The sequence below is a fragment of the Canis aureus genome, chromosome 5 (genome assembly GCF_053574225.1).
Source record: "Canis aureus isolate CA01 chromosome 5, VMU_Caureus_v.1.0, whole genome shotgun sequence".
Lineage (NCBI taxonomy): Eukaryota > Metazoa > Chordata > Mammalia > Carnivora > Canidae > Canis > Canis aureus.
The window spans coordinates 8,055,795-8,070,713 of NC_135615.1; positions in this window are offsets into that span (position 1 = coordinate 8,055,795).

Genomic DNA, 14,919 nt, shown 5'->3' on the forward strand with positions numbered 1-14,919 from the left:
GGCGGCGCTAAACTGCTGCGCCACTGGGGCTGTCCCAGATTTACACATTTTTTAAAGCAGCTGCATGGTATTGCATTCTTTGGATCAATCATGTTGTGTTTAATCAATCCTTACTTATACACATTCAAACTACTCCTATTTTTGACAATTTCAAATGAGAACATTTTTATATTTTTATTTATGACTGGCCTTCTATCCAAACTTCTTGATTACTAATAGCTTGCCATTACTTTCTATTGGATATTCTAGTTGCATAATTGATCAGTTTTAACATTGGAATTTTTACCTCCTCTTCTCCAATAGTTGTGCCTTTTGTCTGATTCCCTTGTCAAAATGCTTAGGTTAGAATTTCTAGAATTTCTAGTAGAATTTCTACTTCCTCAACTATTAAATATAGTAGAGGGGGTAGGCCAAGAGGCATCATGTTGAAGAAGTAAGCTTCTAATTATACTTTGCTAAGGTATTGTTTTTAGAGTTCATTAAGTTAAACTTCTATTTTGAGATAACTGGGGATTCACATGCAGTTATAAGAAGTTATATATGGAAACCCACTGTACCCTTTTCCCAGTTTCCCCAATAATAACATTTTGCAAAACTCCAGCACAAGGTCACAACCAGGCTATGGGCATTGATATAGTTGCTCTTCTGCTCTTGTAGCCACATCTGCTTTTCCTTTTGATGTCTGCAGGGTCTGTCATGGTATCTCTTTTTTAAATTATTATTTATTTATTTTTATTTTTTAAAGATTTTATTTTTTCATGAGAGACACACAAGGCAGAGATAAAGACAGAGGGAGAAACAGATGTCCTGTGGGGAGCCCAATGTGGGACTCAATCCCAGGACCGGATCATGCCCTAAGCCAAAGGCAGATTTCTACCGCTGAGCCACCCAAGTGTCCCTGTAGTGATATCTTCTGTCTCATTCTCAAAATTTGTAATTTGTATCTTCTCTCCTTTGTCTTTGTCATTTTTGTAAGAGATTTGTCTTTCAGAGAAACAGCTCATTTGTTTCATTGATTTTTCTCTTTGGTTTTTCTGTTTCAATTTCATCGATTTCTGCTCCTTTCTTGGGGGGGGGTGGGTGGGATTTATTTATTTATTTATTTTTATTTCTGTTCCTGCCTTTATTAGCTCCTTCCTTCTGTTTGTGTGTATTTTCATCTTCTTGTTCTAGGTTTTTGAGGTGGGAGCTTAGATGATTGATTTGAGAATTTTTTCTTTTGTAATATGTACATTTTAGTGCTATGCTTCTGCCTTCTCAGTATGGCTTTAGCTGTGCCCTATGAATCTTGATTTGTTGTATAGTTGTTTCTTGAATACCTGGGAATGAGGTGCTCCCCTCCAGTCAAAGATCTATGGATAACTTTTGACTCCCCCAAACCTTAACTAATAGCCTACTGTTGACGGGAATAACATAAGAAATTGAATAACATATATTTCACATGTTAAATGTATTATATATTGTATTTTTATAATAAAGTAAGCTAAAGAAAAGAAAATGTTAGTAAGAAAAGCACATGGAACAGAAAATGCAATTACAGGACTATACTGTATTTATAAAAAAAAATCTGTATATAAGTGGACCCATCCACTTCTTATCTGTGTTGTTCGAGGATTGACTAGATCTCTATTTTCATTCACTTAAATGTTTTTTTAAACTTCCTTTAAGACTTTTTCCTTGATTCATGCATTGTGTAGAGATGTGTTGTTTGCTTTCCAAGTGTCTGAGTTTTCTTGTGATCTTTCTATTATTGATTTCTAGTTTTGATTTCATTACCATTAACATGCTCTGTGTACTTTCAATTTTTTTGTAATTCGTTGAGGTTTGTTGTATGGCTCAGGAGCGGTTCTATTTTAGTGTATATTCTGTGAACACCTGCAAAGAATGTTTATTTGCTGTGTTTTCATGAAGTATTCTCTTAATATTGATCAGACCCTGTTGGTAGATGGTGTTAAGTTCTTATTATACCTTGCTGATTAGTATAGTTGTTCTAGCAAGTATTGAGTGTATGTTGATGTCTCTAACAAAAATTGTGTATTTGTTTCTCCTTTCATTTCTATCCATTTCTGCTTCACATATTTTGCAGCTCTGTTCTTTGGTACATACATATTAGGCCTTCACTGATACCTCCTGGCTAGGAGTGGTAAAAGGTGCCTTGTTACTGCTCCCTACATCATCTCCATTGGTTCCATGTTGTAATGGCTTCAATACCACTGGGAAGTAGCGAAAGTCCTGATTCTTTCCTAAACCTCCTCAGACAATACCTTAGGGAGGAGGGGGAGAACCACCTCTTTACTGCAAGGTAGGGATGGAATTCCATTGTCCCCAATGAATCCCCAATGACATTGTGGGCAGTGGTGGCAAGGGTACTCATTATAACCTGTTTAGTGTGGGCTTCTAGGCTCTCTATGCTATCTTTGCTGTTTTGGGTGGAGATGTCATGGGGCCACAGTGTTTTCTGTGGTGTTTCACTGGAGTGTTTATTATTTAGAAACTTTCTTTGTTGCTAGGTTACCCCTTTCCTGGTCCTCTGAATAGAGAGAGTAGGCTTCTGATGGGAATTTTTTTTTTTATTTTTGCATATGTTGGCCTTTCCAGGTTGCCAGCTTCTTTAGCTCCACTTGTGGGAAATACGAAGCAAAAAGAAATCCTGTGTAATTCATCACTGTGTAATTTCTAGCAGTCTTCTTTCTCCTCTCTACCTTTCTGATACTTCTTAAGATTGTGTGTATATATATATATATATATAGATATAAGATATATATCTATATATATATATATCTTATACCTATTGCTTGAGGATGGATCAACTGTATTTCCATTTTTCTCCACTTAAGTGTATTTTTAAACTTCATCTGTTTCCCTCGATATATATTTTTTCTAGGTTTTTTTATTGCACTTAGTGAAAGGAATAGGGAAAAGTACATTTACTGTATCTTCCCAAAAACAGAAGTCCAAGGAGTTTTATTGAGAGTGAGTACTGAATGGCTTAGCTGCATCTATCTTGATGTACTAAAATGAAAAGATCTCCTGATTTTGAACAATAGTTCCATTTATGTGATGAACCTTTCTTGCAATCATGTAATATTTTGTGGTATTTTGCTTAAGGCTAATACTAATATCTTATGTAGGATTTTAATGTCAATATTCACATGTGAAGTTGGATCATAGTTTTTTTTTCTGTCATATATTTATTCAGTCTTTAGAATATTGTTTGTGGAAATTTTTCTTCTTTATTTGTGCCTTAGAACCATCTACATGGCATAAGAATTATCTATTCCTTAATGATTTATAGAAAAAATATCTATATCCCAAAAATCTCTTAGTTAAGGTACTTTTCTTAAAATATAATTTTTCAAGGACTTTCCTAATTCCTTCCATTATTGTTGGTCTCTTTAAGCATGATTTGTCATAAGTCAACTTTTGACATTTTTATTTTCCTGGTTTTCAGATATATTATCAAGTTCTTACTTTACTTCTCATATTTTTCCTCCATATCTGTGGCCATTTTCATTATTCACTCTTATTTCCATGTATTCCTATTTTTCTTATTAAATAGTAAAATAATTTATGTTATTGCTTATATTACAAAAAGGTTTACTTGTAATTTCCACTGCTTTTTGCTTTCGAATAATTTTATTCTATATTTTAGTCTGTTCATTCCTTCATTCTGCCTTCTTTAGGTTTAACTTTTTCTTCTACTTTATTAATTTTTAAACATAATTATTTTCATTATTTCTTTTTCAGTAATAAGGGGATATGAGGTTACAAATTTTCTTAGAAGTACAGTTTTGATCACATTCCTCCAAATTTGATAACTACTGTCCTCATTATCTTTCTTTTGTTGATATTCAGACATTTGGCTTTAATCACCTGTATGATACAAGAGTTGTTTAGGGGAGCATATGAACATTTCCAAAGGCTTCAAGGCTTTGCTTCCATTAAAAACAAAAACAAACTGCTTCCAGTAGTACATGGTAAAAATATTTTATGTTCTTTATACCTTGTAGAATGTGTTGAGATCTTTTCTATGGTTTAATGTATGGTCAATTTTAATTACTATTTCATGGGAGCCTGGGCAGAAGGTAGTCTTTTATTTTCAGAAGGAGAGTTTAACAGATGTTTATTATTTCAAGCTTGTTAATTCTATTATTCAGGTCCTCAGTGTTTTTATTTTTCTGTCTGCTTGATTTGACAAGGACTGAAAAAAGGCATTTTAAACTTGTCATCTTAAAAACAAAAGTAATGCATACTCATAAATAATCTTTTTTAACTCCAAACAATAATCATGGTACTTCGTTCCTTCCCTCCCCCATTCTAGTTCTACACCCAAAGACAAACACTGTCAACAATTTCTGGTTTTAGAATGTGTTGTATAAACAGATAAACTATTTGATACATCATGTATAAAATATATATGCTATAATTATAGGTCTTCAGAGCTATCTTTTCATTTTAAAGAACTGAAATTTTGCAGCCAAACTCTCATTCCATCGTTCTTTTCTTTCCTTCCTCCCTCCTCCTGAAGTTGGTGTATGATCCATGATTTTTATACTTTTATTTTTTTAAGATTTTATTTACTTATTTATTTGTTTGTTTTTTATATATATAGAGAGAAAGAGAGCAAAGGGGGTGGGCAGCAGAGGGAGAGGGACAAGCAGACTCTTTGCTGAGCACAGAGCCCAGTGCAATGCTCGATTCCAGGATCCCAAGATCATGACCTGAGTGGAAATCAAAAGTTGGACACTTAACCCACTAAGCCACCCAGGTGCCCTGATTTTTGTACTTTTAATTCATATCTATAGATTCATAAACATGTTCCATATGTGGATACATATGTATACTATATACATACCATCAAATTATTCATCCTTTGACAATTTGCATTTTCACCCAACATCATTTTTTTTTATAGAAATTGATATACAGGGATCCCTGGGTGGCGCAGCGGTTTGGTGCTTGCCTTTGGCCCAGGGTGCGATCCTGGAGACCCGGGATCAAATCCCACGTCGGGCTCCCGGTGCATGGAGCCTGCTTCTCCCTCTGCCTGTGTCTCTGCCTCTCTCTCTGTGTGTGACTATCATAAATAAAAATTAAAAAAAAAAAAAAAAAGAAAAGAAATTGATATACATTGGATGCCTGGGTGGCTCAGTGGTTGAGCATCTGTCTTTGGTTCAGGTCGTGACCCTGGGGTCCTGGGATCGAGTCCCATATCAGGGTCCCTGGAAGAACCGTGCTTCTGGGATCCCTGGGTGGCGCAGCGGTTTGGCGCCTGCGTTTGGCCCAGGGCGCGATCCTGGAGACCCGGGATCGAATCCCACGTCGGGCTCCCGGTGCATGGAGCCTGCTTCTCCCTCTGCCTGTGTCTCTGCCTTTCTCTCTCTCTCTCTCTCTCTCTCTCTCTCTCTCTCTCTGTGTGACTATCATAAAAAAAAAAAAAAAGAAGAAGCCTGCTTCTGCCTCTCTCTCACTCTGTGTTTCTTATGAATAAATAAAATCTTTAAAAAAAGTTATATATATTGACGTAGTCATTCATTTTAACTGCTAAACAGGTTTGCACTGCCCACATAAAACTGATTTTATCCATTCACCTACTAAAGAACAGGTTATTTCTACTTTTCTAGAAAGGTGTACTGTATATATGTCTGCTTATTCATAAGAGAAACAGTTTCTCTGGCTGGACATCTTCTGGATGTAGATTTTCTGTATGGTGGAATAAGGGCACCCTCAACTTTCGTAGTCAGTGTCCTAAAAAATACACTTTCCAAAGTGGTTATTTAGTTATTCTTTAGGACATATTGTATTGGGTGTTCAGAATATGCCAGGTCTGTTCTAAGCACTAGAGATATAGCAATAAACCAAAGACGTATTTCCTGTTCTTCTGAGGTTTACATTCTAAACTGAGAAGATAGAAAATAAATGAAAATATAAAACACCAGATGGCAATTAGGGCTTTGAAAAATTACATAAAATATAAGGGGTGAAAAAAAAATATAAGGGGTGGACAGAGAGCAGTTGGGCTGGGGCGGGGTGGGTAAACATGGCACTATTTTAAGCAAGGTGGTCAGAGAAAGCCTGTCCAATAAAGCAAAGTTTAAGCAAGAGCCCTAATGAAATGAGGGAGAGAGAACCGAGTAGCTGTTGGAGAAAGCATAGTCTACGCTGGGAGAATAGCAGGTGCAAACAGCAGGTGAGTGAGCGGTGGGAGTAGTGGGAACTAGCCTGGTGTGTTTGAGGAACAGCAAAGAAATTGGTGTGGCAACAGGGGAGCAGATAGCCAGGAGGTGGCTCAAACAGGACCAATAGAAACTATGGTAAGGACTTGGGTTTTGTATCTGAGTGGAATGGGAAGCCAATAGAAGGTGGGAAAAAAAGTGATCTGGTTTAGGTCCTAAAAGGGTGACCTTGACTCTGGTATTGACCAGCAGCTGGAAGATTGGCTAATGATTCTGATCATCATCCAGATGACAGTTAGATCTGAGTGATCACTGTGCAGGTGATCAGATTCTGGATCTAATTTGATGTGAGAGCTGCCAGGGTTTCCTGATGACAGGATGTGCAGTGTGAGAGAAAAAAGGGTTCAGGGCTACCTGGGATGTTATAGTCTCCAGCTGTAGAAAAAAGAATTACCACCTAATGTGAGGGGAGTAGAGTAGGATCTTAAATTTGAGACCCGTACTGGATATTGAGGTGGAGAGAACAATCATTTCTGATTTTGGCAGACAATCCAGGATTTGGGACCTGACCAAGTAGTGTTGCCATTGACTGGTTTTATGAATTTATATTTCCCACCTGCAGTGTGTAAGAGCTTCTGTTTTCATCAACACTTCAACACTTGATGTTATCAGACTTATTTTTGCCAGTCTGATAGGTTTGAAATGGTCTCCTTATCATTTTAATTTGCATTATCCTGATTCCAGTGATAGAGCATCTTTTATTATGGTTAGTGGTCACATGTGTTTCCTCTTTTATGAATTGTCTGCTTATCTTTTCAATTTTGATTTTTTTTATGGGCTCTTTATAAAGTCTCAATATAAATCTTTGGTGTTCTATCAGTTGCATATATCTTCTGCTAGTCTGTGGCTTGTCTTTTTACCTTATTTCTAATTATTCATTCAACCATTCTGTCTTAGATAACATAGGAATATTATCTTTCTGAACCCCCATAACCAGTGAAAGAATAAGAGCAGTTAACATTCTCTTTCATTTCTCCTTGTTCCACCTCTCAAATGTTTCTGTATGCATATTTTTGTCCTAGTAGATTATAGTTATCATTTTATTACTTCCCACTGTAGTGCTTTTCTTTCAAGATTTATGACATGTAAATTTTGTGCCATCAAAATAATCCCCATTCTTTCAGGTGACGCCTGTCCCTTCCATATTTATTTTAAATCACCCTCTAGTCATTTACACTATCCTATCATTGCTATGGGGACAGGTGAGGTATTTTCCAAATCTCTAGCTATTTGAGAATGTCCTGCTGCTGCTTTTAAACGTGGATGACAACATGATCATGATCTTTAAGTCATGTTCTTCCTTCAAAACTCTTTTCAAGTCAATTAATACTGACGAGAGTTCTGAGGTCAGTAATGTTTTTCCTTTGGGTCGGAGGTCAGCAAACCTTTTCTGTATAGGGCCAGATAGAAATTATTTTAGTCTTCGCAGGCCACATGACCTCTGTTGCCATTACTCAGCTCTGCTATTATAGTGTTAAAATGGCCATAGATTTGTAAACAAGTGCTAACGTACTCCATAAAACTTTATTTACAAAACTTAGGTAGCAGACTGGATTCAGACTGTGTGCTATAGTTTGCTTTTAGATGATTCACTTCGATTTACTTGTAGGTTCCTTTTTTTATTTTATACTCAAAGTTTAACAACTTTCTCCAAGTACTTACTCTCTTTTAATAATTCTGGAAACACGGTTACGCCTTTTAATCTTTGGAATTGCAAGAAAGTTTTCACCTATCAGAACAAAGGCTAGGTTCGTGTACCAAAAAAAAAAATCTTATAAATACCATAGTCCTATTTAAAGAAGTAGTGACATACAAAATTATATATTTTTCAGGTAACAATCCAGAAGTAGGCAATTCAGGCCGGCTGCAAGGTCTCTGCCATCTTCCACAGGTGACTTCCCTCTCTGGGTCAAAGGCATATGCTCACTATCTCTGGGAGTGTTCCCAGATAAAACATAGGACACCCAGTTCAACTGGAATTTCAGATAAACAAGGAACACTGTTTTTAGTATAAATATGTCTCATGCAATAAATGAGATATACTTATACTAAACATTTATTCATCGTTGATCTGAAATTCCAGTTGAACTGAGTGCTCTATTTTTATTTGCTACATTGAAGCAATCTTTATCTACAATCATCAGGAAGGGGAAAAAGAACTAGGAAGGCACAGATCCAATCCCTCTAAGAGAAGACCTCCCGAGTAGCAGACACTCCTTCCTATCCACATTTCGTTGCCTAGAATCTAGACATGTGGTCACACCTACTAAGAAAGAAGGCTGGAAGATGTAGTCTGGTTCATTGAGCATGTGCTCAGCTAAAATGGTGTTCTTAGAGAAGAAGATGAGAATAGCTATTGGGGGACATTTAGTGGTCTCCCAGGTTATATCTTCAAATACTTTTTTAGTTTCATTAGTTGTTAGAGATGTCAATTTCTCTAAATTCAATTTTTGTTATTTGTCTTTGTCTCCTGTCTAATCACTTTAATCTCGTCTTTTTCCTTTGTATTTGATATGCCTTTAAAAAGGCTGTCAACCATCCCACTATTTTCTGCTAAATACCCTTTCTTTTACTTTTTTAACCCTGATCCATTTATTACTCCTGCAATTATATGATTTTTTCCTTCTTGATGTCTTTCCATAGCTCTTCTAACTCCTTTTTATATCTCATTTATTCTCTTTTCATTTCACTCTTAATATATTTTATATTTTATTTCCTTCAGGGTGTAAAACATTTGTCTCTCTCTTTTTCCATTTATTGGGGCAAGTTGTCTTCTATAATATATCCTTTCTTTCTCATTTGATTAATGTGCTCCTTTGTTTCATCTTCTCTGCCACCCCCTGCCATTTAAAAATGTTTACATCAATCTTTTAATTTTACTCCCGTCCATCTTTGATCAGGATTTGCTATCTAGATGTTCTGTGTATATGAAAGAGAGTAGAGGAATTATTTTTGAGTACCTTGGACTTCCTGTTAGATCCAACCAATGAGGAGCTTGGAAGAAAGCAAGAGATGGACTTATGAAATGTGATACAAGATGGGGCTCTCTCTTGGTTGCAAAGTCCATTTTTTTCCCTTTTATGTTGCAATTTTTTGAAATTAAAATTTAATTGAAAAAATCTTTTAGGAGAGAAGTTATGCAAGCCCGCATCTTTCATACTTAAGCCCAGATGTGAATTGCCACATACTCCTGCAAATCTTTTCCTAGCTGAAGGAAGAGCCCTTGGTTAGTTGACTTTTGGGTTAGCAGGGAATGCAGGCAATTACAGGAATAGAGGAATGGAATCTACAGTCCTAGGGAATATTAAAAGATACCTAGAGTTATACTGAATCAAGTAATGGAGAGGTTTTTAGTATCTCTTCTACTTCTGCTCCATGAAGATGAAAGGGAAAACTAGCCTTTTTTTTTTTTTTTTTTTTAATTCTGTTGAAAGAGATTTGGTTGTTCTGAATTATGTCTATGATATCATAGTCAATTGCTAGCACAGTTTCTTATTTAGAATGGTTAAAACTTAGTTTTCTATTCCAAGATAATAAAAACATCAATTTTCCAGTAATATGGCTTTCTATCCAGATTGGTATTTTCACAGGATGTTCTAACTCATATGTAGCTAGGTGGGTGGAAACATTTAAAAAACGTGTCTCAGATTTTAAGGAAAACTGGAATGCTTTAAAATTAAAATCATGATTCTTAGGATAAAATGAAAACTTGTATATTTTCATATTTATTTTTCTTAAAATATAGAAATACAATCTTAATAATGCTGATGAATATGACGACCATGACACTCAAGTTTAATTATGGAGATGTTGGAGCTGAAAATTATTTGAATCTAGGAGAAATGTTTGATACATGATTTTGGATAAACTATGGACTGATATTTTATAATGACTGACAAAAATGCAAGTGATATTAATTTTTGGCATGGTGTTGTGGCCAAAAAAAAGTAGCTTAGTCACCACAAGTGAAGTTAAGTAAAGATAAGATGTGACATTTCTGGAAGCTGAGAGCCATAGCAAGAGCTCTCTTTGTGGACAACTCTTGTAATTTATATTCTCCATTTTAAGCAATATGCACACAGAATGTACTTCTCGCACTCTGGAGAATTGTTGGTCAGCCAGGGATTTCTTGAGGTATCAACATTTATCAACAATAGTGACACGATCATCATTCTACTCTTTAATCATTTTGTAGTGATTTCTGTGTATAAAAGCTGTAGTAGGTATTACAGGGGTCTGAAGAGAAGTAAAAGCCCTAAGAATCTTCCCTATAGAAGTTTATAATCTAATAGAAAAGAAGACAATATTCAGTTGCAGTTAAATGATAATATAAGATTGTTCATGATCAAATAACTAATTAATAGCAACAAACAAACCAAAAAGAGAAACCCAAGCAGAGTATAGTCCAGAGGAGGAAAATATCACAATAAGCTGAGGACAGAGAAATCATTCAAAAATATCTAGTGTGTATGGCAGTTTGCTAGGTACTATACACACTGAATTAAGTAGCATCACTATTTTTTAGGTTAGAAATTAATAATTGATGATAGCCATCACGAAGACAGAAATAATATCATGTATTTAGCCAATACAGAACATTAAATTAGTAAATCACTTACATTATTATTATAAATGAGGTGATGAAGGAAGAAGAATCTTAGAAACCCTATTTATTATGGAAAATTACTCCCTTCTCTTGTTAACAGTAGTGAATGCCTTGGTAGAGATGTGGGTTTTCTGGAACTATTCAATTCAACATGAAAATCTTTTTCCGAGAAATATTAGCAGGTAATATGTCTTTTTTACTATTGTATGAAAAAGAAATAAAGTCTACAGTATTGTCCTAACACCAAAAAAATGTTTACTTTTCTGAGGGCCATTGGTCTTAACTGCCTCGGACACATAGTTTTACAAATGCTTCATCCCAAATTACACATTTCATCTGTGGAATTCACTGGCAAAGACTTGTGCCTCTTAGAATTGCCAACTTCTATATTCAGAGTAGAAATCATCCATAGCTTATAACAGAATGACATTAGACCAGGGGTTAAGACACTTGGCTCTATTTCTGGCTTCGACATTTTTTTCTTGATTGTGGTTCACCAAAACAACATTATTATGTCATTAACAAAGTCAAAAGCTATTTTTTAAGGATATAGTTCGCATCTTTAAAAATGTCTTGTCTACACTGTCAGAATTATAGTGTACAAAGACTGTCTTGCAGTTATGAATATGGCTGTAGTGATTTCTTAGACTATTTCAAGGGAGACTCTAAGAAGCGAGATTATTAATTGGCTTTGCTCAAAAGAGGAAAACATTAGCCTTTCAAAGTAAAACCAAGGTACAATTACTGTTAGCTCTTGCTTATCCATGATACTCAGGATAAAGAAAACTAGCAAGATACCAACTGTGAAACCCACATCTGATTCCAGACCTCCTTTCAGTGACAGTGATCCCCAAACCCACTGTTTCACCAAATCTCTCGCTGAAGCAGTTAACAAGTATCCACAGGATTTAAGTTTGGCTCCTTTTCCTTTCTCTTGCCCTCCCTCTGGTGGAGGTGTTAATGAGTGAAATGCCCAAGATGGGCAGCTGAAGGGAGCTCTAAAGGTATGCATTCTCCACCAGTTACACCATCCGCCTTTGGAATGGCAAATGACTGGCTGATGGCTGCCACTTTAGAGATGCCCAGAGAGCGTCCACTTTGGTCTGCTTTGAATGCATCTCAAGGAGAGCTCAAACCGTTAATAAAATATTATTATTGCTCATATCTTCAGAAAGGAATTGACCTAATTTTTAACCACGTTAAAATGTTCCTAATCAATGACAATAAAATATTATACAGAGTATAGAGAGTTCCTAGTTGGGGAAACAGGATAAATACCTGCTTTATAATAAGACTGCAATCAGAATAATGATTTTTTTACATTTTGAAAGCTCCTTTACTTGTGTTATCTCATTTGATGTTCTCGATAGCCCAGCTAGCTCGGGAAAGTGCTATCACACCCAGAGGTCCCAGGAGAGGACTAGGACCCAGATTTCCCCAGTTTAAGTTCTGTGCTACTGTACTGTCCCTGTCCAACCAGATAGTCTGTAAACATAGACACATATGATAGCAATGTATCGTAATGATTCTTAAAAATTTCTCCAAATTTTAGAACATCATGATCATTCCCATCGTAACAGAAATAAGATACATATCATTACAACTTCTCATAATGGCTCTTAAAAACATTCCCCAATATGGAACATCATAGTCATGCCTAACCCAGAGGTAAGAATAAATTAGTTACCCACAAAGCACAATAATTAGCACATAATAAGCAAAGTAAACGTTAGTTAATGTTGTTGTATTGTTGGAAAACCATGTTAGGGGTAGTGTAGTGTTGTGGAGAAAAGCGTGAACTCTGGAGCCAACCCTCTGGGCTTAATCCTGTCTCTGTCACACAGTTACTTCATTAAGTTGTGTGTAAAGCTCTTGGAGGGATACCTAGCGCAGAGACAGTGCTATATAGATGGCAGGCAGCATTATTACTCGATAGCTCTAGGACTTTATACACATAAGCAATAATTTGCCTTAAGTCACAAGGTAAATGATGGAGCTAGACTGTAATCTTGATGCTCCCATCTACCTTTTATAGAAATGTCTTTCTAGGTTATGTTATTTCCCCACAATTCCTAAGATGTGTTTACCTCCTCTCATGTCGCCTTCCATGGCCAATATTTACTCTCCTTTACCAAGCTGAAAATCTTTTAAAATCAACACTTATAAAAATTTCCATTGCAAAAATCTTAACCCTAGATATCCTCAGCTATGAAGTACTCCGTTTAGCCATGCATGCACATTTGCATTTGTAAGGAGCTGTTTTGTGCCTGAAATTGTTTTTCCTTTCTGGACATATTCTATAAGCCCACTAGAGGTACGCTACTTGAACCCTGCATTTCTATTCACTTCTTGTTAATTTACTCAACAGTATCTAGAACTGGATACTGCTATAGCCCAGTGGGCTATTCAGTAAATTACCAAATGACTGGCAGGCATTCCCTCTTTTTTATTCTTTTTTTTATTGTTGTTGTTGTTCTTTGTTATTGGCTGACTAGTTTTGTCAGGGGCTGTCATGAACATGCAAATTTCATGGCTAGATAAAGATGATCCAGTCAGTCTTTCCTCTAATTGAGGCTGAGGATTTAGTTGTATATTCTAAATGTTTGGCACCTTCCACTCTGAGGAATATTAAAAACGAAGGCACAGGTATTCAGGCTCCAGGGAGTGTGTTTTTGTTTGGTTGGTTTGGGGGGGGGGGGTTCCTTATCAGGACCCCAGGCGGCGGGCGGGGAGTAGGGGATGGGGAGAGGTCTTAAAATCTTCAGGGGATAGTGTGGTTTAAGAAAGAAGGAAAAGGTAAGCAGATCCCATAGCTTCTTGGTTTTGTTCCTTTTTTTTTCCCTCAGGAGGGTGGTGGCAGCTGAGCAGACACAATAGCTGGCAGTCCCCCGCCGGAGTGAGGATACAAATGACCCTCAACAGCACCAGCAGGAGGACTGGGGAAGGGAGCAGGGGTGTGTCTGGGAGGGGGCGAGGATGAGGGTGACAAGGTGACAAACGCCGCCGCCTCGGCGGACTACCCCACAGCAGCCCCGCGAGCACCGCAGCCGGGGAGCCACCTCCCCACGAGCGGAGAGTGGGGGGGCGGGGGGGTCCGCGGGGGAGTGGGAAGACGAGACCGCGGGGCGGCGGCTTTTCCTCCCGGGGGCGGGGCGAAGGGTGGAGGGAAGCCTGAGTCAGCAGCCCCTGATTGGCTCGCATGCTCTCGTCGCGCCTCCCGATTGGGCCGTTTGCAGCGGGAGATGTTGTGAGGCGCGGCGCGGCGCGGCGGGGCGGGGCGGAGCGGGGCGGGGCGGGGCGGGGCGGGGCGGGGCGAGCCGCCCGGGGTCCGCGGCCGGCCGGGGATCGGGTGGGGAGGGGCCGCGGCGGAGCTCGGGGCCCGGAGCCGCGGTGACCCGTGGAGCGGAGCGGAGCGCCCGCCGCCTTCCCCCGGTCCCGCGGGCCGCGCCGACCTCATCCAGCCGTCTGCAGATTTATATGGGGAAATAAGTGAATGAACAACGCCTCGCTGCGACCCCCTCCCCCGCACTCGGGAACCTATTTTGCGGTTGGGCGTGAAAGGACACTCCCTTATTATCTGCAAGTCGCACCTCGCAGCGCCGCTCCTTTCCCCTCCCGCAGCCAAAGAAGGGGGCGAGAAATTCGGCAAGATAGGTTCCCGCAGGCCGGGACCCCGTGACCCCTCCGGCTGGCGAGTCCAGCCGCAGAGCTGCTCCCCTGTCCGCCCCTGACACCCAGCACCTCGTCGTCTTCCCCCGCAGAAAGCTCGGCTCCCGGCCGGTCCCGCTCCGCGCTCGGCAGCCCGGAGGAGGCCGGGGAGGCTTTGGGGGGCGGGGGTCTGGGTGGGAGGAAGCGAAGGCCGGCGGGTCGGAGCCGCGCTGGGAGGGGGCTGGCGAGCCCCCCCGCCCCCGCCCCCGCCCCGGCCCCGGCCCCGGCTAATCCCCCTGCTGCAGCGTCGGTTCCCGGGACCGTATTATTCAAGACAGAAAATATTCAGCCCCAGAGCCTCCCCTGGGGAGGGGAGGGGAAGGAGGTGGAGTGGGAGGAGGTGGATCCAGGGAGGAAGAAGCGAGAAAT